The sequence below is a fragment of the Poeciliopsis prolifica genome, unplaced genomic scaffold (genome assembly GCF_027474105.1).
Source record: "Poeciliopsis prolifica strain line A6 unplaced genomic scaffold, Auburn_PproV2 SCAFFOLD025, whole genome shotgun sequence".
Taxonomy (NCBI): Eukaryota; Metazoa; Chordata; class Actinopteri; order Cyprinodontiformes; family Poeciliidae; genus Poeciliopsis; species Poeciliopsis prolifica.
Window position 1 is genome coordinate 2510978 of NW_026562400.1, and position 23894 is coordinate 2534871.

Here is a 23894-nt window from a genome sequence, read left to right on the forward strand (position 1 = left end):
AAAAAAAGTTCACTTTAGGTTATGTTTACAGAACATCAATTATCCACAATTAGTGACTCTCTTGGAAAGTCAGAATGCAGCCAATGTGAAATGAGAAACCATATTAACTGGTATGTTTTTTGGTACAAATGAGACTTCCTCTATAAGATTTTACAAGGTTGGAACAGACAGAGGGAGAGAAAAGGATCTTTTCTACTTCCTTTTTGTTCAATCTCTAGATTTCAAAGGGGTGTGTTTTCTTTTCAACGTACATAATGCATAGGTTTGTGTATTGAGATGGTTAAAGAACAAGGCTGATGATCTGCCCTGGTGTCTGGTGAATGTGTTGATTTGGCTATTTGTTTTATACTTTATTCTCAATTGTGGCCATGAAGAGCTTTTCTATTTATAAATAATTTGTTTCATGCTAAGACTCGTCTGTTTTGGTGTTTTTTGGAACAAAAAAGCCCTATACCACTCCATCCGTTCAAGATATTGCTGTTGCTATCTTAACTTTTGAAGGAAAACTTAGACATCCCTCTCATGAACAACACTTTCCGGCTCATTCTGGGAAATTACAAGGTGTTCCCATGCCAGAAAAGAAAAATCTAGTTGTTCCAGTGGGTTCTTGGTCTGCTTCAGGGGCATGTCTCTGTGGGTCTGCACAGAAACCTTCTAATAGAAACATCCTGATCCAGTTAGAATACCTCAGTCAATAAACTCTTTAACTATGCTGGAAACGTTCAACTAATCTATTAAGTGAAGGAAAAGAACAATGAGAAATATAACAAACTCACAAATATAAAGAACATCAATAATAAAAAAGGTACAGGTTAATAAATTAGCGATAAAGCTTAGGGGGGGGAAAGCTGCTGGAAGGTATAATAACAACCAATTGAGTTTTAATATGTCATAGTCAGTCATCACAGTAATCACTCAAAGGGGTTAGAGATTGTTAAGATGGTAGCCTGGGAAAAAGCAGCCCCTTGTTCTGCATTTGATTCCATATGCTCATACAGAGGGCATAGAATTGCATAGGAAGGCAATGGCCAGGCCACCGAGATGCTGGTGTGTTATCGTTAGCAAAACTTGAGCTTTAGCAGCTAGGATAAACAACAACCATCTCTAAAAAAAGAGCCATGTTTTTGTGTAGGATCTATACTCGTATTCTTTCTGCAGAAGCTCAAACTCCCATGTTCAGGTAGCTGGTTTTCCTTTTGGCTCTTATTGGAGACATCAACTAACTTGGGGTCCAAGGTTCTTCTCCTGAAAAGATACAGCTTTTTACTCTGACAGCAAGAGCAAAACAAGCGTGGTTGCCACATAAGAGAAAGAAAACTTCTTTGTGCAGGCTGTTCTAGAACAGGGTTCTGTAACCTTTACAATCTTAGGAACCATGTGAAGTACTGCTAAAATGTTAGAAGGTAGAGTTTTAAAACAATAAACCTGTGATTTATGTTTTGATAGGGATTTTCTTTTCTTCTTTCTTTTGCTGGGACAATTTTCAAGTGTTATTCTCATGACAGTGTAAAAAGACACCATTGCTGAACAAAAAGTACTTCACAACTCCACACTTTCTATACATTTTTACATCAAAGGAGATTCAACCACGGAAGCTAACAACAGTCTGTTTGAACTGCTTCAGATCTACTATTTTCACTGACAACAAAGAGTCGCAAAGAAGGGTGCATCAAATAGTTATACTCTAAAGACTGCATAACAGCTTTGCTTAAAGTGAGAATATTTTTGTAAGAAAATGACCCGAAATCAAGGTTTTGTGGGTATGAGGAGACAGATGTTACTGTGTTATGTCCATTCATCCCTCATGCCCTGAAAGCTAAACATAACAAAATTGAGTGAAAGGCAAACACTGAGCCAAGGTCAAATTCCTACATTAGGGCCAAAGAGCACATTTTCTTAACACCTGAAGAGATTCAGTGAAAACCAGCAGTTCGGATAATGTTTAGGAGTCCATCATTCTTAAATAAGCCAGCAGACCTGCTAATGGGTTTTTGTTTGATTTGCTTTACCTTAATGTAAATCCTGCTTTAAAACAGTCCTAGGCCAGTGAAGAAGTTTTGTAAAGAGAAGTTATTTTTTTGAAATAATTATGCTATTGAATGTGTCCAAAATGATTTACTTTCTAAATATTTTTTTTCCATCTAAATAAGCTTTTTTGTTTGTTTGTTTGTTGTTGTTTTTTTCGGGCAATTTGACAGAAAATTGTCCAAACCTGATATGGTCTTTCTAAGAAAAAAATATTTTCTGGTCTAAAATGGACAGTAGAAACCAAACAGGTTGTATGTAGTAAGACACATTCAGAGGGCAAGATTTTGAGGAAAAGCAAGATTACAGATTAAAGTCATCTTTACTGTTATGAATTAACATGTAAAAATTCAAACTTCCCATTATGAAATAATAAAGTTAAAGCACAAATCTGTGTCTGAGATTTATTTATTTAAATAGAGATCACAGTCGCCTCTCCAAACTCACAAATCCACTCACAGTACTGTCATAAACCAAAGTGTGGAGATGTGAGGTCAGTCTCACCTGCTTCTCCTGAGTGTCGGCAGCAGAACTGATTACTCTGCAGGTCATAAGTTAATTGTTTATACGACTCAAACACTGGCAGGAAATATCTCATATGCTTCACAGGGAGAGGAATAAAATCCTTGACAAGGGATTAACTTCATAGGTTAAAGATAAAAAATATGGAAAATATTTCAGCCTTTTGTTGTTTTTTCCTGCAGGGATTAAACCACAGTAATGGAGGCAGAAAGCAGCACACTTTCCTTTTCCCCTCTGTTGGGTCAGAAACATGCCTAAAGGTTACATGCAGTGCCTTGCAGACGTATTTATACATATTGACCTTTATTCCACATTTTTTCATGTTAACAGTTACAAACCTTTGTTCATTTTCTTGGGACGTTATATGAAATACTTAGGGTAATGCAGAAGCGTGAAGTGGAATAAAAAGAAATGGATTTTCAAACTAATACAATCTATATACTTCAAATAAGGACATTTTCTGAAGTTAAATCAGACAAAACGTACTACTAATACATTTAAAATCACTTAAAATATTTATGTTTGATTAAAAAAAAACGCTATCATGAGGGAATATATTCATTCCTCATAATGCCACTTATTTTATGAATTGCCCAGTTCCTCTTGATGGTTCTATGAGACAAAATGTGAGAAGGATTTAAGAGTAAGATTACTTTTGTAAGGCACTCCATGGCTACGACATGTACTCAAGTATATTGTGAGGTGGTCATGTTATTTATATAGCACATTTTCAGCAACAAAGCAATACAAAGTCATGCGAAAGAATTCATACACTTCAACCCTTTCCACATTTTCCGATGTGACATATGTTGCTGAGTCTCTGTAGTGGAAAATCAACAAGATGATTAATCTTGAAAGCAAATGCTTTTATTGAACCCTTTGCATAGGCTCACCTGGATGCTTTATGTCTCCGTTTCATTAAATATCCATGATAATCCCTCGGCTCAGTTTTGCTAACTTCACCTTTCACAGCCGACTTCTTGTTTGTGCTGACGGCAGCAGCTTCGAGGCTAGTCTGCTGGTGGTTCATGCTGACACTCAATTAGCCCTGGAACAGCAGCGGCCCCATTGAGCTAATGATTCACAAAAAAACAAAACAAAAAAAAAATCACCACCCCACTCATGCTCTCCCCTTTCTTTATTTTCATCTCTTTCCTCTCTTCACTGTAAGATATTTCTTCTCTTTGCTTAAGCTAATTTTTTCTTCAAATTACATGTCTTAAAAAGCGCCATCCCAGGATCATTACTGTCAGCATGAGATTGAAGACATGACGGTTTCAAAGCATGCAGATTTCTCTGTGCAGGGAGCAACATTTTTAGTTGTTGTCATTATAAATGAACTCAGGCTTGTGTGCAGTGTGTGTGAGAAGAAAATGGAAACCATGGGAGCAACCACAGGATTGATCTAAAAGACTCACCTCATTGATTTCTTTCTCTCTTTTTTTCCTTCCACCTATTTATTTCTTGTTCCATGTATCAACAGATATGCTTACATTAGGAATGGTCCTTTTACACAGAGAGGAGGTGCTGTTGACAAACTGGTTATGAACATTGATAGCATGTAATCCATGCCGGCAGCTTTGTGTTGAGTTTCTGCATCTATCTTTCTTGCCTAATACTAGCTATCAAAGCTCTTGCAGAAAACACCCTCATCTTGGCTAAAACATTTTAATAACATCAGAACATTTTTGAAACCATATTTGGCTTCAAAAAGCAATTAAATTGCAATAAATTATAGGGGGTTTGTTCCAGTGAGGAGTCTCATGGTACCCATGGTGAACTTGGTCTTCAATTTGGCAGATTAGTGATTTTATCTATACATCCATGTATCAATGTTTACATGCTTCACCACCTGCAGAAGCTGCAGTTGGTGAATGTTAATCTTAGAGGGATGAGTGGCAGGGCGGCATTACAGGATACCATAATGTGCTTAAAAGGGTAAAATATCTTTAACGTTTTAATCTAATAGATTTGGAAAATCAACAAACATCCTTTTCACTTTCCACATGCTTCCGTTGGGTATAAATGTCAGGAAAGAGTATGAATCTCCATTGTTATGCAGATGACACCTTGCTATATTTGTCTACGAAGCCAGATGAAACAAATTAGCTTATAATTACATGCATGCCTCTAAGACAGAAAGACTTGGGGCCAGATGCATAAATTCTGCAGCTTTATATTAAGCACGAAGGTAAAATGTGCATACTTATTCTTGCTTTTCAGATTTTTAGCATGCGTTTGCTATAATTAGCTGTGCATGCCTTGACCGACACCAGCGCTGTACTCTGATCTTAAGCATAAGTAGGTGTTAAATCTTCTCCAGTTAATTATCTGTATAAAGATGGACCATGTACAAGAGCACAAATTAAGTGTCTCCAATCATATGTGAAAGGAAATGCTAAAGCAATTTACATTATGTTATAGTAATTTACATAATGAATGATACAATGTCTTTTTACTCTTTATGCATGTAAATTTATTCTGGTAAAAAACTTAAATGAATTTGAAAAGAAGCATATTTCATTTTAAAGGTTTCTTAAGATATAAAGTGATGCCATAAACAAATGTCATAACCAAAATAACTGCAGGACTCCCACTGTGTCTTAAAAAGGGAATAAAATGCCCTTTTTGGCTACATCTGTCACTGGTCATGATGCAAAATGAAAACAGAAGTACAGCTTTACAGTCCGGCTCTCCTGTTACACAACGATGCAGTGATCTCCTGCTGTGAGGAAGATGTGCGTGTGCATGTGATCTCATAACTGCACATGTAACAGCATTGTTTAAGATTCAACAAGTAAATGAAATATTTAAGCCACTTCCAGGATGCAGTAAGTGAAGCTTAATAAACCAAGCACTCCAATAATGTGATGTTTCTAAAATTGTTGGTTTGCTGTAACTAAAAATTATTTCTTTTTAGTTACAGCAAACCCTTTTGGAAATGTCAGGATTTATTGGCTCATTTTCTTGTCTACTTGCCTGAAGAATCTGTGAGTGGTACTTCATTTTTACATTTTGATCATGCACTTTTCTAACAGCATAAAATCAATTATGTTTAGCACATTTTCAGAGTGAAAAATTTGGTCTGACTGACAGGAATGCAAAGTGCCATTAAATATTGCTCTAATTTCATGAGTACCAAAAATTCTCGCTAATTTATCATCAATGAAGGCCTTCACTGATTCTGAAAAGCCTCTAAAACTAAATTAAAATGTGCCCCTTCAGCAGATATTAAGCACTGAGGAGAAGTGTTCATCACAGAGCAGTGAGAGAAGCGAGAGTTTTTTCCCCTCCATTTCTGTCACTTCAGGTTTCTAATAAACTTGCCTCATTAATTCAAATGATACGACACAACAGAACCTTGTTGTGGCAATCAGAAAGTTAGTTAATCCGACCAATTAGCTTCCAAGTGGCCATGGACTGATCGCTCTCTTTGAAAGGGCTTCTGATGCCCTCCATTTGCACGGTAAACAATAAATGAAGACAAAGCCACTGAGCCATTTTAAGAGGCAAACAAAGAACCAGAGGAGAAGCTGAATGTTGATTTCCTCTCACCAAGGCAGAAGCAGGAAATTAGCTAATTTCCCATAAACAAAGAAGTGCATTTATGTTAATACATGTTTAGATCTTTGGTCTAGATTCATAGTTAAGTGTTTAGATATAATCTCAAAATGTATTTGCATTGCAACTCTGATTGAAATCAACCCTACAGTTAAGATACCTTCACTAGATATCCATTTTTGCAGAGCAAAACTGGCGTGGGACATAAAGGCAACCAGTTTCTTAGTATGATGTTTGAAATGCCAAGAATGACAAAAAAAATATTACGGAGAAGCTCATGCATGCAAAGAATGTCAAATGTGTCTACACAGGGCCATAATAACAGCAGATTTTGTGATATAAAAAAATTGAGAAAAGCTTTTAAAGGTGTAATTTATCATGTGAAAAGTTCAGCTCTGAAACAAGCTGGGGGTAAAAATATAGAAGAAATAACTACCAAAAAGTAACAACAAATAAGTTAACACTAATTTAAAGTAATACTTCTTTATATCTTTACATGTTTCGTCGACCAGCATCCTTTATGAACACTTGGGGAAATATGAGAAATAATATTGCTCTTTCTAATTTTCATCAAAACTTTAGCTGCAGCATTTTGGATTTAATGACTGCATAACAATAAAAAAGTACAGCAGTTGAAGTAACAAATACATTGACAAGTTTTCCAGCCACTCCGAGACACAATATGTCTAATTTTGGCAATATTGCAGAGGTGAAAGGAGGGAATTCTTGAAACCAAGGTTGTGAATGAATCCTAGATTTATTCACTTGACATCAGCTCTGACATAAACACAGATAAAATAAAACTGCTCCTAATGCTCATGCAAATTCTAATTTGGACCACATGAACTCAGAGTGTCCTGCTCTCCCATTTCAAATACATTTTCAGTAAAACACAATTAACCACATGTATTATTTTACATATCCTAACAAAGCTAGACACAAAAATGTCCAGAATGTAGTTTTGACAGCTGATTATATAGAGTATGTTAGACTTTATGTAGTTTTGAGTCAAGAAGCCACTATAACTGCAGCCTCTTGGGAAGCAAAAACTCATCAGCGACTTAACTCACTGTTCTCTGAGTCTTATCGAAGCAATATTCAACCGCAGTTGTTTTTCTTAAACAGACTAAAGTCTCTGCACAAACAGCCATAGCTGCATAAGGACACCTTGTGGCAACAGAGTGAAAATACATTTCAAAGGTCAATGCTGGAAAACCACAACTCCAACCTAATGTTGATGCAGAACATTACAGAGACAGACACTAAAAGCTTAAATGTTTGATTAGAAATGACAAATGTATAAAAAAGGTAATGCATGCTGTAGTTTGATTTATTTGCTGTTACTGACTGGAGGGAAGAGTGGATGTTGTGCACAATGAACAGAGTAAATATTCTGCATGTATTTATTGCAGTCTCTGACTCCTCAGCTCTGTTGTCATCAAGAATGAAATAAAAATGGTGCCAATTGGTTGTGCAATTATTGTGCTCCAAAATATTTGGAAGACATTAAAGTATGAAGGAAAAATCCAAAGTTGTGATGAGCCTAATGTTTGTCTCCACCGCCGGGGCATCTGGAGTTTGTTTGACCTTTAGATGACCTTTATACTTTAATATTTTTAAACTTAGGCTGGCACAAACAAAGGTTTTAGCAGTACAAATACAGCACTAACCGTTGATGCCAGTTTTATTTGAGAACGGTAAAGTGAGACGTCCTGACCTTTGGTGACCTGTCCTCAAAGTTTTATAAATATTAATAAATGTATATATCTACATCTTTGTTAAAACAAGTGACATAAACTATATCTGATCATACTAGCAGAGTCTACTTTGAAAAAGAAAGCATGATTGTAACAACTCAGGATTGTGACAACTTCTAATTTTGAAAGTCTAATGCAAACAGTCAGGTTCCTACATTGAAGCTCAGGAAAACTTACCTGTCAGCAGAATTAATCTTAATTTATAGAAGAGAAGCTTCTCAGTCTTTCTACAAGTTTTCTCCAGATCAGAAACTGCTTTTTCATCTTTGTTCTTTTCTGTCCTTGCCAAACATTGAGGTAATTTTGTGATTGGCAGGTAAGCTATTCTGAATTTAAACATGTTATTTTTTTAATGACACTCCTGCAGTAGAAGATATGTTTTCAACTGCCTTAGCAACTGTTGGTTATTTAACTGAATCAATTTCTCAATGTGCAGCTATATTATTGTGTCTGCCACCAGGTAGGATGCAGTCAGAATATGACTCTTGGCATTTGGAAAATGTTTTTATTTCTTAAAGATTTTGGCCTTTTCATTTAGTCAAACTACTGTATCTTTTCACACAACAAACATGTTGAGTTGCTTAAATGATTTCAATCTGAACACTAACATCAAATGCCCTTTTTTTTTCTTTTTGTTTTTTTTTCACGAAAAGCTCCAGGTGTAGTGCCACTGGCATGTCCTCTTGATGCAACATAAAGACAAACAAGGATGTCTCTTAGTATGTCTCCTTTTTTAATCCAGCCAGTGCATTCTGGACTCACACTATATAAACACTCATTTTTTCAAAATGTTTACAATAATAAAAAGATAAGGAAAGCATTTTGTGCAGGTAGTGCAAATTGATTGATTGACAAGTTTGGGATTTCAATGAATTTTCACTTGTCCTAAAAAATAAAAAAAATATGTCAAGCTAAAAATTAGCTAAATCTTCCTGATGGTTTAGTTTTGAGATTCTCAGACCAGAATTAGCTTACTTGCTGTTAAGTACATAACCACAAAATACACAAAGATACTAATAAAATATTTCACAGGACTCTCATAAACAGGTCTATTTACTTAGCCCTACAGTGCAAAAAAAGTTAAATAAAATGCAAGTGCAGTAGCCATTAGGCCTGCAGGTTCCCACAAATTCCCGATAATGCCTGAGACGCTCCTGGAGATTATTCAGGGCTCCAAATTGGATTAGCAAAGATGCTTCTGTTGGCAATTAGTCAATGGGAGTAGATGAGCCGAAGGAAGCATAAAGCTATTAATTAATGCTGAGGGGAAGATGGGGCCACTCATTTAATCCAGTAGCAATGAACCACTGTAAGAGAAAAGATGTCAAGTAAAGAAGACCATGAGAGGAAAATCCAAGAGAAAGGAAGGAAATCAATATCACCCTGAGCTTCTCTTTTTGTACTGTCAATGGCAGATGTGAACAGAAGCTTTCCTGCAGGCGGGTTTCAAGAAACTCTAACAGAAAGTTTGAAAAGTTGGATAGCTGACACATCTTTCTCACATACGCCAGTTTTATTAGAAAATGTTTTTGAAAGCTTTGTAGCCTCTAGAAAAGCTGTCGTTGCTGTTAGAGCAAACAAAAGAGCAATATTTTTAGTTCACACATCAATCTTACAAGGTTTCTCAAAGTCAATCGTTAGTGAGATGTTTTGAATGAATAATTATTAGAAATATGGTCTTATATGCTCCAACATGATCATACAATAAATTGTAGTAGGTATTTTTGATGGGGGAAAGTCAAGTAATACAAATATCCAATCTCCCAGCCAAAGCAGCTGTTAAATTGGGAACCCAGAGCTGTTTTTAAATGATTGCTGACTCTGACACATTCATCGAAAGTCTGAGTAATGCTGCTATGTTTAACATGAGAGTAGCATTGAGTCCAGCAGAGATGTGGCTGAGAACAGACCCAACACTATTAGTACCCATGAGTCATTGTTATAACATGGTTATTAGTATACTATTTTAGGAGCATAAGCACAAATGATTGCTTTGCTAGTATTTTGAATCCCACTCTCCCTTGGTAAAAAGTGGTTTTACGACTGTATTTAAACTTAAATGTCCACTTGTGTGTAATTTGACCTTTGTATAAAGAACTCACACATTTATCCGTGAACATCTGTGAACAATCAGCATCAAGATGACCTAGCTAGGAGCACATTGACCAGGTCAGGGATGAAGCTGTAGAGAAGCAGTTTGGTTAGATAAAATGTCATAAATGTTGGAAAAAGTAAGATAAAACTCAGGTGAAGATGACTGTCTAAAATCATCAGGGGCTTCCTATAGATTATGGATGTAAAATGTTCATATTTAAGTATTTGTAATGACCTTGCGACCCTATTAGGGATAAGCTTCAAAAGATAATGGATGGAGAATGAGAATAATATCAAGTTTGAATTTATGTCACAGCATATATAAATGAAAGATTTTCAAATTATTTAAAGTTTAAATTTAAAATGTATTTGAATTGGTGGGTTTTCTTTGTGAGAATTTGAAGGGTTAGGGCTAGTCTTCATTGTTTGATTATGGTACCATAGTTACAATCTGATGCTACAAGTTTAATCTGTGTGTGAACTTAGTCTGTTCACAAATACATCTCAGCAAACTAATTAGCTATGATTGCTTTGAAGCTTAAATTAAGCTTTGACCTTCTCTCCCAGATTACAACAAATTGTATCAAGCTACTGGTTGTAGTTGGGGAGGTCTTAAGAAGAAGAGGAGCTCCAAATCAAATTCTGCTTGAAGCCCCGTACAATCATGAATTAACCCTGTGAGGATTCAAATCTGAGGGCCAAGTTTGTGAAACTGTTGAAAGAATCCTCCGGAAATCAGTTCACCACAAACCATGGGGAAGACACTTCTCCGGTCAGATGAGGCTAAATTAAAAATGTTGACCTATGTACAAAACTTTACGTAGCTCTACCACAAAACATTTATATTTTGTTGTTGTGAATAATGAACAAGTTCATGAGTAATTGAACTCTAGCTTGAAAATGTCGCAGTAACAAATTAATTAATTTTTCAGCCATGGAGAATGAAAGTCACTGACCTGACACTCCAATTAATCAAAAGTACATATACATTTTTAGCACGGAGTGCTAGCTTAAACTTTAATTTAACTGGGATTAATTACATTGGAAATCTTGAATGGGTTGTTCATTTGAAATATACATTTTTGTGCATAGGGCCATGCATAATAGTTATTTTTTTTTTGTTTTGTTTTAAGATATTTGCCCAGGAAAAGGGGAGGCAAAATAAATATAATATTTTTTCTACCAAAGTTTTCATTCATATTTCATCATCCAGCAATAACGAGTTAAAATAATTGTGTGTTTCTAATAAACTAGACAGGAATTCATATACAGGATTCAGACTTCCTGGTCAAGTGTTTTGCCTCCCTGTAGGTTTTCTCATTAGTTTGCCTCTGTGGCTACTCACTTTTCTTCCTTCCAGAGTCTCTGCAGCATTATTTCCTGCCTATTAACCTGCCAACTAGCCTCCCACTGCCACCTCACTGTTAAACCTTCCTCTGACTCCCAATTTGAGCATTGTCACTAAGCCTTGTTACAGTATAGTTTCTGGTAGGCTCCATGCCTTCAGGTTCACTCATCTGTGTTGCAGCCACACTGTCTGAGCTGTTTGACTGTATTCTGTTTATAGACTGAAGCTGTCGAAGTTTATTCGCAGATGGTTTGTCACTGTAGGACGTAGTCGTCTATGGAAGCTGTCTGGATAGACAGACACTTTGAAAATCTCCTTGGCAGGTTATTGAATTGGCCATCTGTCTATCTCTGTATTTTACTAACTAAATGGAAACAGTTGGTAAAATCGTATTCTCTGGAGAGCAAAGTCAAATGTGAGTAAAAACCTTCAGTGTCATTTGCAGAGCTTTCAAGCAACAAATGAGCTGCTGTTCTTAAGTAGTTAATATGGAAACCATTTCTGACCTCTAATACTTTGAAGCTAACGCTGGAGCTAGCATAGGGTGTTTATTGGCTTCATCTGTTGTGTTTTGGCCACAATAAGAAGCTATAAGCCCGAGAAGATGGATTCTGTCAGGATTCAAATACGCCAAATCTCACGGGAATCCAGCTTCCCTGCAACACAGGAGGGAGTCTGTCAAAACCGTCCGTCTGCCTCATTCTGAGCCTGAAAGCTTGCTTATGGTTGCATGTAAGTATCCATCTGTGTCACTCATCCCCCTGCAAAACATGTAGTTTGGCTCGTGTGGAGCCTCGGAGAATCAAACAAGATTTTCTTGCAATGTTTTAAAATTCTTGGCTCAGCAAAGCCTAAAAGAAAAGCTCTTAATTTCTTGATCTGTCAATTCACATCAAAAGTCAGTTAGACTTTATTAAAAGAATTGTAATAAAATGTATTTATGCAGAAGATAAGATACAAGCATGCAAACAAGAATCAATAAAAATAAATGGGATGATAATAATTGACAAATAAGATGAACTGTTATATAATATATACAACTGAAGAAATGCCACCATGTACAAATGTAGAAACTGATTTGATTCATATTTAACATTGATACATTTTTAATTATATTTCATTATCTTGTTAATAAGCAAAAAATAAAATATAAAATATATGAAAATGTATCAAATTTTTACTTAAAATTCAAAACAGTACTAAAATTTATATTAAATTATAATAAGCCATATATGTAAAACAAATGACAGAAATATTTTCTGGGACAATATAGCACATAATGTGTAGAGCAAGGATTGTCCTTTTCACTGTAATCCCAACCTAAGTTGATGCTGCTACAATATTTGTCTGGTATAAAACTATCAAGTCCAATTTTGGCTAATTTAAGTATTTTAATATAGAGATGATGAAATACACTCGAGATTTATTAAAGAAGATTGTTAAACAGTCCTTTAATTTGATACCAAATGTGAAAGTTTGAATAAGATAGTTTATTGTTATTGGTCACCTGTGTAGCAAGACCACATTTTATTACAGTACAAACACAGACAATGTGTTCTCCTCTCTGACATACATGCACATAAATAAATGTCTATGGGGGAGCTGATCAATATTTCTGTTTGAGCAGCCATGCCATCCGCTTGGATGCGCTTTCCTAGAAAATGATTCGTATCGTCCATGTCATGAACTACTGATTTTTTGAGTCACGTTTCCAAAGTTTTAAGACTTAAGTAATATCAGTCAATCATTAACAGAAAGTTTGAAGTTTTAGCCCTGACAACAGAATCTGAAACTGAAACTGCAGGTGTACTCCACAGATAAAACATATTTTATTTTCTAGTTGCTCAGAGTGAGTGTCACAGCATCAGATGTGGTTTGGGTTGACATTTGGCACCCCCAGGCAGAATGGATCAGTACCTGTGTCAAAATGATCCTCAGCCAGGTAGACACAAGCCAGGTACAATTTACAAAATAAAAGGATAGCTGAGCTTCTGGCAAGGATTGAGTGAGCAGGTTCCAACTGAAAGCTCCACAGTGTTTTGCCTGAAAGTTTTGGAGCTTTACTCACTTTTAAATTTTATTTTTTTTTACCTGATGTTTTTCTGATGGGATGGAAGTTGCTCTGTAACAGCTTCTCGTTACTGTTTCAACCTGATTAGTAGTAGTATATTCCATGCACCAAACAGGCATACACAGTGTATCAAAGTTCAATGCCTCTGAGATTGGATAGCACCAGATCAGTCATAGAAACCCTGTTACTCTGATGCTTGGATAACCATCCAAGCATCAGAATTGGAGCATGGACCTGTGGAAAACGATGACCTGATCTAAGAAATTATGTTTTCCTTTGCATCATATGGATGATCCGTCGCTTAGAAACACATGACTATAGAGTGCAGTGTCGGAAGAAAGTGAAGGGGAGGCAGTGCAATACCTTGGGCAATGTTCTTCTTGGAAATATCCATGTGGGTGTCCATTTGACATGTACCACCTACATGATTACTGCTGAAGATCATGTTCATCCTTTCACTCAAATCTTATTCCCTGATGGCTGCAGTCTATTTCAACACAATAGCCCATCCTGCCTCAAACCAGAAAAATAAGGAATTACTTTAGAAGCACAGAAATGGATCTAAGATGCTAACTTGGCCTCGAAATCTCTTAGAAAATTGGAATCCAACAGACAATTAAGTGAGTGGTCATATTCTTATGCCTAAGCTCAATCAGTATGTATATGAATATATATAATTTATATCTAGCTCAGACTTTTAAAAATCAAACAACAAGGGTTCTGATCAACAAAGTGAGAGTAATTTTCAATAGACAGAGAAAAAAAGGCAGCAACCACGATTAGTAGCATGCCTGCCAAGCCAACAATTTTTTTATTTTTTAACAGTTAACAATTAATTCCTTTGTGATAAGACTTGGAAGTCATTGAATTAAAGATAAAACTCACATCTAGAAGGTTTTGAACTTGCCAAGGCACAAAGGCAAATTTAATCCAAAATCAACTTTCTTAGACACAAAGTTTTATCTAAATTATCTCTAACACTCAAGATAAATGACTTGTTTTAGTAACTGAATTGACTAAATTTAACGAGAGCAGCCAAAACTTTAAAGATCATCTTTGAAGGTGTGAAGTAAATTACTAGATACTTTGATATAATAGTAGATATAATAACCTCATAATTAAAATTCAAAGAATCAGTCTAAGCATTTGCAATAGAGATGGCATTGTTTGTTTGGAAAGAACACTGAATAAATTAATACATTTTGATCAATCAGTTTGCATTTTGGACTGCCTTAGTAATGAAGAATAATTAACATATCGCAGCAACCTTTCACAGAACAAAAGAGACTATGGTAAGGAAACAAGACAACATTACAGTTTTAATGATTAAATTGAATTAGGAGATTTGACATAATTATCATTATTTCAACTTTGATATTAATCTGATATCTAAACAACAAGCTAATTATTCACATAGCTTAATAAATCTGTTTTTAAAAAAACGGTTGTTAGTCAAACTGCTTATGCTTAAAGTTGATAAATCGGCTAACATCGGCTAGAAACATTACATTTTAATTTTAGGCTCAGAAATAGTCTTCCAAATATTTTCTCGGTTTTTGTGTGTGTTCTGTTTTCACTACATAAAGAAAAATAGATGTTTCACTTAGTGAGTTTTAGATGAGGTGATGAATAACGGTAGGTACTGTGAAAAGTGATTTATGTGGAATATAAAGTTTTATTGAAGTATATTTAAATTTTATTTATCATCAACTTCTGGTTAAAGTATTCCCCTTTAAATTAAGCCTTAAAAATATTAAGCTTGAATTAATAATAATACTAGCCAGTCAGTTGCAATAAATGCCAAGGTGATCTCAGTCTGAACATCGTGTGCCCACATGTAGTTCTCCATTAAGTCCACCAGGTGGAGACGTAGTACTACTGCTGAACACTCTCTGTGGATTCCGGAATATTATAATTTCAAACTTTTTTCTAAACTTCACAACACGGTTAATCTGCACTTCATGGACCAACGCTTCCTCCAAGGTCTCAGCAGTATATATTGCGATGATGACACCCTTGTTGTCAGATCAAGTCGATGAACTCAACAAATTTTACACATAGCAAAGAACATATTTTTTAATGGAAAATGTCCCTACTAAAATGTTAGAAATAGGTCTGATATAGATAAATAAAAACAAGTTAAGTTGCAACAACATTTTTCCCTTTTGTCATTAATTAAGCACTAGCACTGAGTAAGAGAATAACTATAAAAAAAAGTTATACATGAATAAAGAGCGCACTTTTTTTTCAAATAAACGTTTTTTATCAGTGACAATTATTACACAGATAATTACTGTAGATGATAACTTGTTTGGTCAGAATGTTGCATTATAATTGCCAATTACTTGCTACCAAACCAATGTTCCTTTTGCAGAGACGTCAATTTTTCAGCCTGGGAGGAATTTCTTTACAACTATCAAATCTATATCCTCATACATGTGAAAATAATAATGCCCAATTCAGTGAGTGAAATTTTTCTACTTCTGAAAAGCATAGTGCTCATGTTGCGTGATCCTGTGGTGTAAAATAGCTACTGGGTACAGACACTGGAACATAGTGTAGTTGTCAGCAAATGTGACAAAATCGTCTGAGGATGGTGACACATCAGTAAGAGCCTCGTGGCTGTGCACAATAGGTTTTTCCAAGTGTTCTGCAATCCTGCCTGTTTTTGGGTCAGGAAGGTGATATTGGGCATTTTTTCATTTCGCTCTTTTTTGATTGCCAAGTCTTGTTGCTAGGGTTGCAGCTTTATCCATGGCAATTATTGTTCCTCCAACAATTGCTCAGACAGCTAAAATCCAAGGCAGAGAAAAGCTAAAGTACATTCTGTTATTAATTATTAGGCACTACACAAAAATCTATGATTCCAACAACTTACTCAGAAGGTTTGCTTCATTTATCTGTTTAAGAAAACATAGAACATTGAACATTGCATAACCTGCCCTTGTACTTGACATTGCTTTTTAACATGCTAAACATGATTGACGGTAAATGTGTCTTCCAGATTTACTTTCACCAAGGTCTCATAATAAACTCATCCTTTACATAAGTAGCATAACATACTGCAAAAAAAAAAAAAAAAAAAAAAACTGCCATTCTTAATCAGTTGCTTTGGAGATTGTTTTTAACCTTTTGTGCCAGCATCCTCAAAGTGTAGTTGCAACATGAATTTGTATTTGATTTCAGTTGTTTTAATCTTTGTAATTTTTCTAATTGAATATAGGGATAAGTTAGCTCTAGTGGCTACTTTGTTAATTTATGGAGATAGTCACATTGCAGGGAAACTTAAAGTCATAGAGAAATAATTATAATTTCTATACACTCTAGCCTGCCAAAAGAAAAAATATTGAAAGAACACCATAGGGATCTAAATATTAGTATGATGGCAAGGAAGCCTTCCAACTTGAAATACTTATCACCAAAGTAACAGTGAAAACATGTAAAATCCTGGTCAGCAATTCCAAAGGTGCTTTGATAATGTAGACCAATCAAAATATTTCCATTGGGATATTGGAAATCCCTTCTATTGAGAAGGGATATGAAAACAATTAAGTGGGTCTTGGGATGAGAATTTTATTGCTACTGAATAAATGAAATCAAAATGTTGGTTGGAAAGGTTTAGGCACAATAACGTAGTTAGTAGCATTGCTGCCTTGCAGCAAGAAAGTCCAGGGTTCAGATCCTGGCCTGTAATTTTTCTGCTCACAGTTTGCATGTTTTCCTTGTGCATTCATGGGTTCTCTCCTCTGAGTTCCTCAGCTTTCTCTCATAGTCCAAAAAAATGATTCTACGTGTGTATGTAGCATCAATGATGCCAATGGTGGCTGGATATGAGCATCCTCATGCTCCAAGAGTAAGTAGGTATAGATAATAAAAGGGTGAAACTGTCTAATTTCTTGTGAGATTTTACTACTGTAGTAACATGGTAATGCACCTATTTTTACACATCTGAGTTAAAGTATGTATATGGTGCTGTACATCATCATACATCTCCCATTCAGATTAACCATGACCACACCTCAGACTTATCCACTTGCAACATCCACATCCTACCTGGAGGATTGCTATGGCAACAGGTTGCCAGTAGCGACAGGGTACTTCCGTGACCATGTTACTGTGGCGATGAGCGGCGCGTGAGGAGAGAGAGGCGCGTGAAAAAAAAAAAACACATCGCGGAGCAGTGAAGGGTGAGGTCTGCCGGGCTCAGTCAGCACAGACAGGAACAAAATACCCAGAGTCAGGCTTTGTTTTCTGCCATGAACTGAGGAGCCCCGCGGTCTGCCGGTTCGCCACTGCCTCTTGTTTCGGTGAAGGAAGCTGAAGGATACCGTCGCATCCACCGGAATGGAGACCTGCCGCTGACGGAGACTGTGGAGCTTCCCCTGATAACAACAGGTTAGTGTTTGGACTCGGTCACTTTCTCCTGCATCTCCTTTAGCTTCTACTGACACTGGAGGCGTTTTAACGCGGTTTGACACCAAAAACGGTGGATTTAAAGTGTGGAAGGTTTCCCGGTTGCAGGAAAAGAAACGGAATTTGGACACGTTTCTAATTGCATGCACGTGCACAGCGAGGAGCCCCGCTGTGTTGAACCCAAAGGTGGCGTTTTAAAAATATTTTACAGATAGATTATTACAACATGCTCGTAGCTAAATAAAGAGCATTTTGGCGACATCACTGTGCTGAGACTGTTGGAGATTTCTGCGCTGAATCAGTAAATCGGTGGGTGTGTCTACCTATTATCACACTTATGTTCCTTATATTTAGACGTATTAACAACAAATTAGACCCCATTAGTATGAAACCGTCTGATCATTTTATTTTGGGCTATTATTGGTGTCCCATTAAGTCATTCTATTTATTAATTTTTGTCTTTGCCTTCCTTGACAAAAAATAAGAAACAAGACGCACAGCCATTTGAATGAAATTAGCCCATTCTCTTTATCACTGATGTAAAACAATATGCATAAATGCTTTAAATCAGCAATGTAGAAATGCAAAGTCTGATAATAAAATAGTAATTTTAGTAATATATATTATTAAAAATGAATATACCATATCTGTTCATTTTTCAGTGGATTAATGACAAAAGACTAACAGAAATGACTTTTCTCAAAGCTTAGAGATTCTATTACGCTTTTCCCCTCGACACAAACGCCTTTTGAATTCTTTATAACCTTATTTATGGAAAACACAGTCAGTGTCTGCAGCTTACATCAACATTCCAAAAATAACCTGCTTGTTTTTCTAAATTTAGCTCAGTATTTCTGTCACATTGAGTCTAGACTGACATCTACCAGTCCTTGATTTGCTATTGAACTAAAATAACTCATTCTGGTGAATTGTTTCTAAAACCTGACATACCGTAGTGTATTTGAGTGTTTTTCATCCTGTGACTATTTTGGCAAATAGTCACAGAAAGCTCTTGCTGATGAGCAGAGACAGATAATCTGCCTTTTTTCAGATGGTTTCTCTCTTTTTTTGAATTGTCACTGGGAGCTTCACCATTTTTTTCCCCAAAAAATGCTGTCAAGAAATGATTCCAAACTTAAAGTACTTAGTCATGGAGTCACTGATCAAATAAATGCTGCAAGGCTTTGAAGTGAATTACATAACCTTGTAACAAATAGCTGACTGGTTTCTGGCTTAAAGTGATAATACTCTGTAACCTGGCTGTGTCATTGGAGGACAAACCGATGATAATATGACAGTAAACACTGATGGAATATCAATTGGCCAGTGAAAAACTACCTTGTTGCTCACCATTTTTTCCTCTGTGAAAGCAATGAATCTCTGTAGTCCAATATCATTTTTGAGCTTTAAGTGTGATGGATTACAGGCAGCTGATCAGTGAGGCAGGGCTGGGATTTTCTCAATCTGTGTCTCTCTTGTGAGTTGCAGAAAGACCCCACCACCATCACCGCCCCCCAGACCCCTAAGGCAGGAGGAGACAGCTCCTCTTGTCACTTTGAGTTGTCTCATAACACATTCAGCGTTTCACCCGAGTGATTGTCAGTGTCTCGGACGGCTCTTCATGCTTACTGAAGCATATCCAAAGGACACAACCCAAAACAAAAAAAAGGGAAAAAAGGATGGCAATTTTGGTTATGTAAACGTTGTCCTGAAACATTTGTACTGCCATGACAAATCTCAAAGTGACATGGAGGAGAAAAAGATCGAAGCATGTCACACTATATATTAAATGCAACCAAAAACATTTTGTCATTTTATTCCTACAATCCTGAAAAACCTCAACTGAATCCTTTTAAAGCTCTGCCGACTTCACAATCTGAAGCCTTGACGTTAGCCTGTCCCTTTAAGAGGCTCCCGTTCATTCCAACACTTTGCCTTCATACGTCTTCATAACATTGCCTTTCCATTATGCCATTTACAATCATTCTTACAGAGCTGAACTGAGAAATAGTTTCTAATTGAGTTCAGCAGATGCACAGATTCACCATCTGTTTGCTAATTGCTGTTGCTACTCGTCTGGAGGAGCTTTGTGTAATTAGGTGGTATGGCAAGTGTTTAGGCTCCCCTAAATGGTTGCCACTACAAATTCAAAAATTTCTCAAACATACATGAAAGAATCAAAGTTTAGGTAATAAAATTCTATCATGACATACAGCTAAAAAAAAGTTATTTTACATAATACCTCCTCCTATAAAGAACTATCTAATTTCTATTAAAAAAAATAACAAAGTCTGCTATATAATAAGCAATAAATAATAAAAAAAACCATATATTTGGGTATTGCCTATAAGGTTTTGATAAACAGTGTTGCCAGATTCTCTTGTTTTACAGATGAATTCTGTTTTCAGTAACATTTTCTCATTCGGCCATTTTCTCAGATAGAGAAACAGCGTCAAATGGATCCACTTACTGCCTCGCCTGTAGAAAAGGAAAACAGCTTTCTTCTCGTCAAAGTTTATGTTTGACCCCATGCCGTTTGAACAAATGATTCACACAGCTGCTTACCAAAATCACTAGGTAAGCAGCTTGCTGTTATGCTCATACAAACACCCACTTCTCGTCTTCAAGACCAGTAACAGTCTACATAATTTAACCATATAAAAAATGATTCTACATTATTATTCAGTGACTAAATATAAAAAGAGTATGTAACCTCCAGGTATAAAGTTAAACTAATGTAAAAATGACTCACAAATGCATTTCTTCTAATAGTAAGTAGAAATCATCATCTGTGGTCTTCAAAAATAAAAGTACAAACAACCTTACATCTGCTATATTAATTCATATCTAATTTAAAATTGCAGTATGGGGAAATCAGTATTTTTTCTTTACCCATGGCTATCTTCTGATTAGCAGTCAAATACAGTCCTGGGTTGGTGGTTACGTAATAATAAAAATGATGGATGTACCCCTTCATTTAAATCTGTAACTGATGCAGAAGAGCCTTAAAGGGATAATCTATTTTTTTTTTATTGGAGTTGTTTGAAGTACTTGTGATTGGGCGTATGAGCCGTAGGAGCTGTCAGAGCAGTCTCATTTTGGATAAGAACAGAGGATTTGCAGTGATGAAACCAAGGGAGCAGTTCCTCGGAGTGAAAAACAGCTTGAACTTCTAAAATGTCACGGCTGTAAGAGAGAAAGGGTAACACTTTCTTACAATACGAAACTGATTTCTTTTTATAACTACACTAAAGAACTGGAGTTTTAACATGGCAGATATAGGCCTAACCACAAATAAAATTGTAGACGTTTTGATTCACTTTAAATGACTATTAAGTTTCTGTTTATTGCCACAACATCTCAAGTGGATTTCAGTCCAGATTTCGACTCATTCTCGCCACTTAGTTTGTGTTTTTACCATTTAGAAGTAGACTTTCTGTGTGTTGCAGATCTTTGTCCTGCTGCATAAACTAAATCAACTTGAACTTAAAGTGATAAACTGAATTTCCTTCAGGACACAAATCAGAAATCGTGGTTCTTTCGTGGGACTTTGTGTAGGTTCTGAAGCACCAAATTATCAGCTGATTGTTAACCTATTTCCACCGTCGTGATTATTGGTGTCCAGGTCCTTTGTCTAACTTTTTTGGAAGGTACCTTTTCGACCTTCCTTAAAGACCTTCCTCAAAGAGTAATGTTTTTAGAAGGTTACTCACCTTCTAAAAGAAGCCAACAGAATATTTTCCTAAAAGTCTTGGACATCATCAAGTTTTCTTGTTGCTCAATGTGAAGCCAGCCTTCATGTTCTTGTTAGTTGGGGCTATCGCCTTCGAATGTTCAGACATGATGACAGTTTGGTCTAATGGTTATTATTGTTTAAGGTTTTTAAGTAATGTGGAGAAAATTTACAACAAAACCACATATTAAGTCAATGTTTCTCATTTTTGTTATTTGTTCTGTGAGCAACAAAATAACATAAAGAGCCACTGCCACTAAACAAAAGTTAGTATGATTACCCAAAGTCAACTTTTGCGATTAAAAATTGCAGTAAATGAGCCAAAAACCCATTAAAGATTTATATACTACCTATATTAGGTTTGCAGTATTTGACTCTGCAACTGCTCACTGCATCTGCTTGGTAATCTGTCCTTCATCCTCCTGCTGTAAACCTATCTGGAATCATGCTTCATTGATGTAACCTTGTCTGGGGAGAAATTCATTTTTCCTCATACCTGCCTGTGCTCAAAAATAAATGTTTCTCCCGAATTTAAATTGCTGCCGCAGATATGCTGCCTATCAGAGTAACTCACAGAGGACAGGGTGGAAAACATTCACAATATCAGGCGGTATAATGATGCCAGTGACTTATCTACCTCCAGACCACATTGCCTCCAATAAATGTTGCATAACTAAAACTCCACATTGACAATTCAAACCCCCAGAGCTATTTAGGTTTTTATGCTGAGTTGTTGTTATTCACTGATTAGGCTTTGTGGCTGAAGTTCCAAAAATAGACTCATCCAGGAGCAAATTCATTCTGGCCTGAGACTCTTTATGTCCATTTGTGAAGTCTGGGAGCTTATTTTTTCGTCTTTTTTTCTGGTTTTATTCTTTCAGCTGTCAAATCTCAGGGGACATAATCTCTAACTTATCCGTTTGGGTTTTCTCACAGGTCTTAACCCGTTGAGCTCAAATTTCACTCAGAAATCTTTCAACAAACGACAAAGCGCTGGAGCCGAGACGGTCAAGCATGGATGTGCCCAGGATGGCCGAGGGCCTCTTCAGCAGCACGCTGTCCTCGTCGGGAGGTGGCCACCATGTCCCCTCCTATCTGACGTTGGAGCAGAAAGCTGCCTTTGTCTTTGTGCTGCTGCTCTTCATCTTCCTGGCCCTGCTAATTGTGCGTTGCTTCCGCATCCTGCTCGATCCTTACCGCAGCATGCCCTCATCCAACTGGACAGACCACACTGAAAAGGACACCTTTGATTACCGCATTGTCTGAGGAGCCCAAACAAAATTAGACTGGATTGATACTTACAAAGCACTGCTGCCCTATGTTCGAATGACTGCTGATTCACTTGGAAAATGTAAATTCTTCTGAAAAATTCCCAAAAGGTTCCAATTGATTACGGTATCAGTGATTGGTTGTGAAAAAAGTTTAACAGCTTCTCTCTGCCAAATAAGTCAGTTATCACTGGATCCATAGTTTGAAGTGAATCTGTCAACGCACGCGAGTTATGAATAAGAACTCATAAAGGTTCACTAGAAATAGGGACTCAAGTCTGAAACTAAGAGGCAAATTGCCCTTAAATCTCTAAAACAAAGACTTTGGATTTCAGTTAAACTTGTACTTTAAAGAGTTGGCTTGGACTTACCTGAAACAACGTTTATCTTGTGATTAGGATGAAAGAAGCCTATCAAGTGTAGATCAGCTGAATGTTCTACACATATTGTCCTTGAAATTAAATCTGAATTTATAGTTTTAATGGGGAAAAGAATTCTACCCTGCGAACTTTCAAAATACATTTTTTTAACATGTTGAATAGAATATTGTGAAAAAATGTGAAACGCTCCAGGATAATGATTTGAATTCATAACCTAAAGACATTGTGTGTTTTAGGCAGATGGCTGCCTTGGATCCGGTCAGAAAATTTTACTTTTAGTCATTATAAAATTAAGACATGGCTCAGACTTGACACTCAATGACATGACTCAGACCTGGAAAAAATTACTCGTGAACAAAACAAATCGTTTTTCCGCATCATCTGTTCTTTTGTGGACTACCTCACTTCTCCGTCTCATATCTGAAGGTGTTTCCTCACAGTTCACACAGGTCCAGTGGTTTTGATACATAAGCCAGATAAATGGTGGAAGTGTTTACATCTGATCACATCCTAGAATTTTTATGGATAATGTAGACAATCAGTGTTTAAAATAGTTTAGAAAAATGCAGTGTGACTTGTTTGGGTTGTTGAGGTAATTTTTTAAGAGTATTTTCTTAATTTGCAAAGAGGTCCAGAAGACTTTGCGTGATATGATCCATTCAAAGAGGAATTTGATTGCCTTATGTCTTTATTAGAAATATAAAAGTTCTAAAAAACATTAT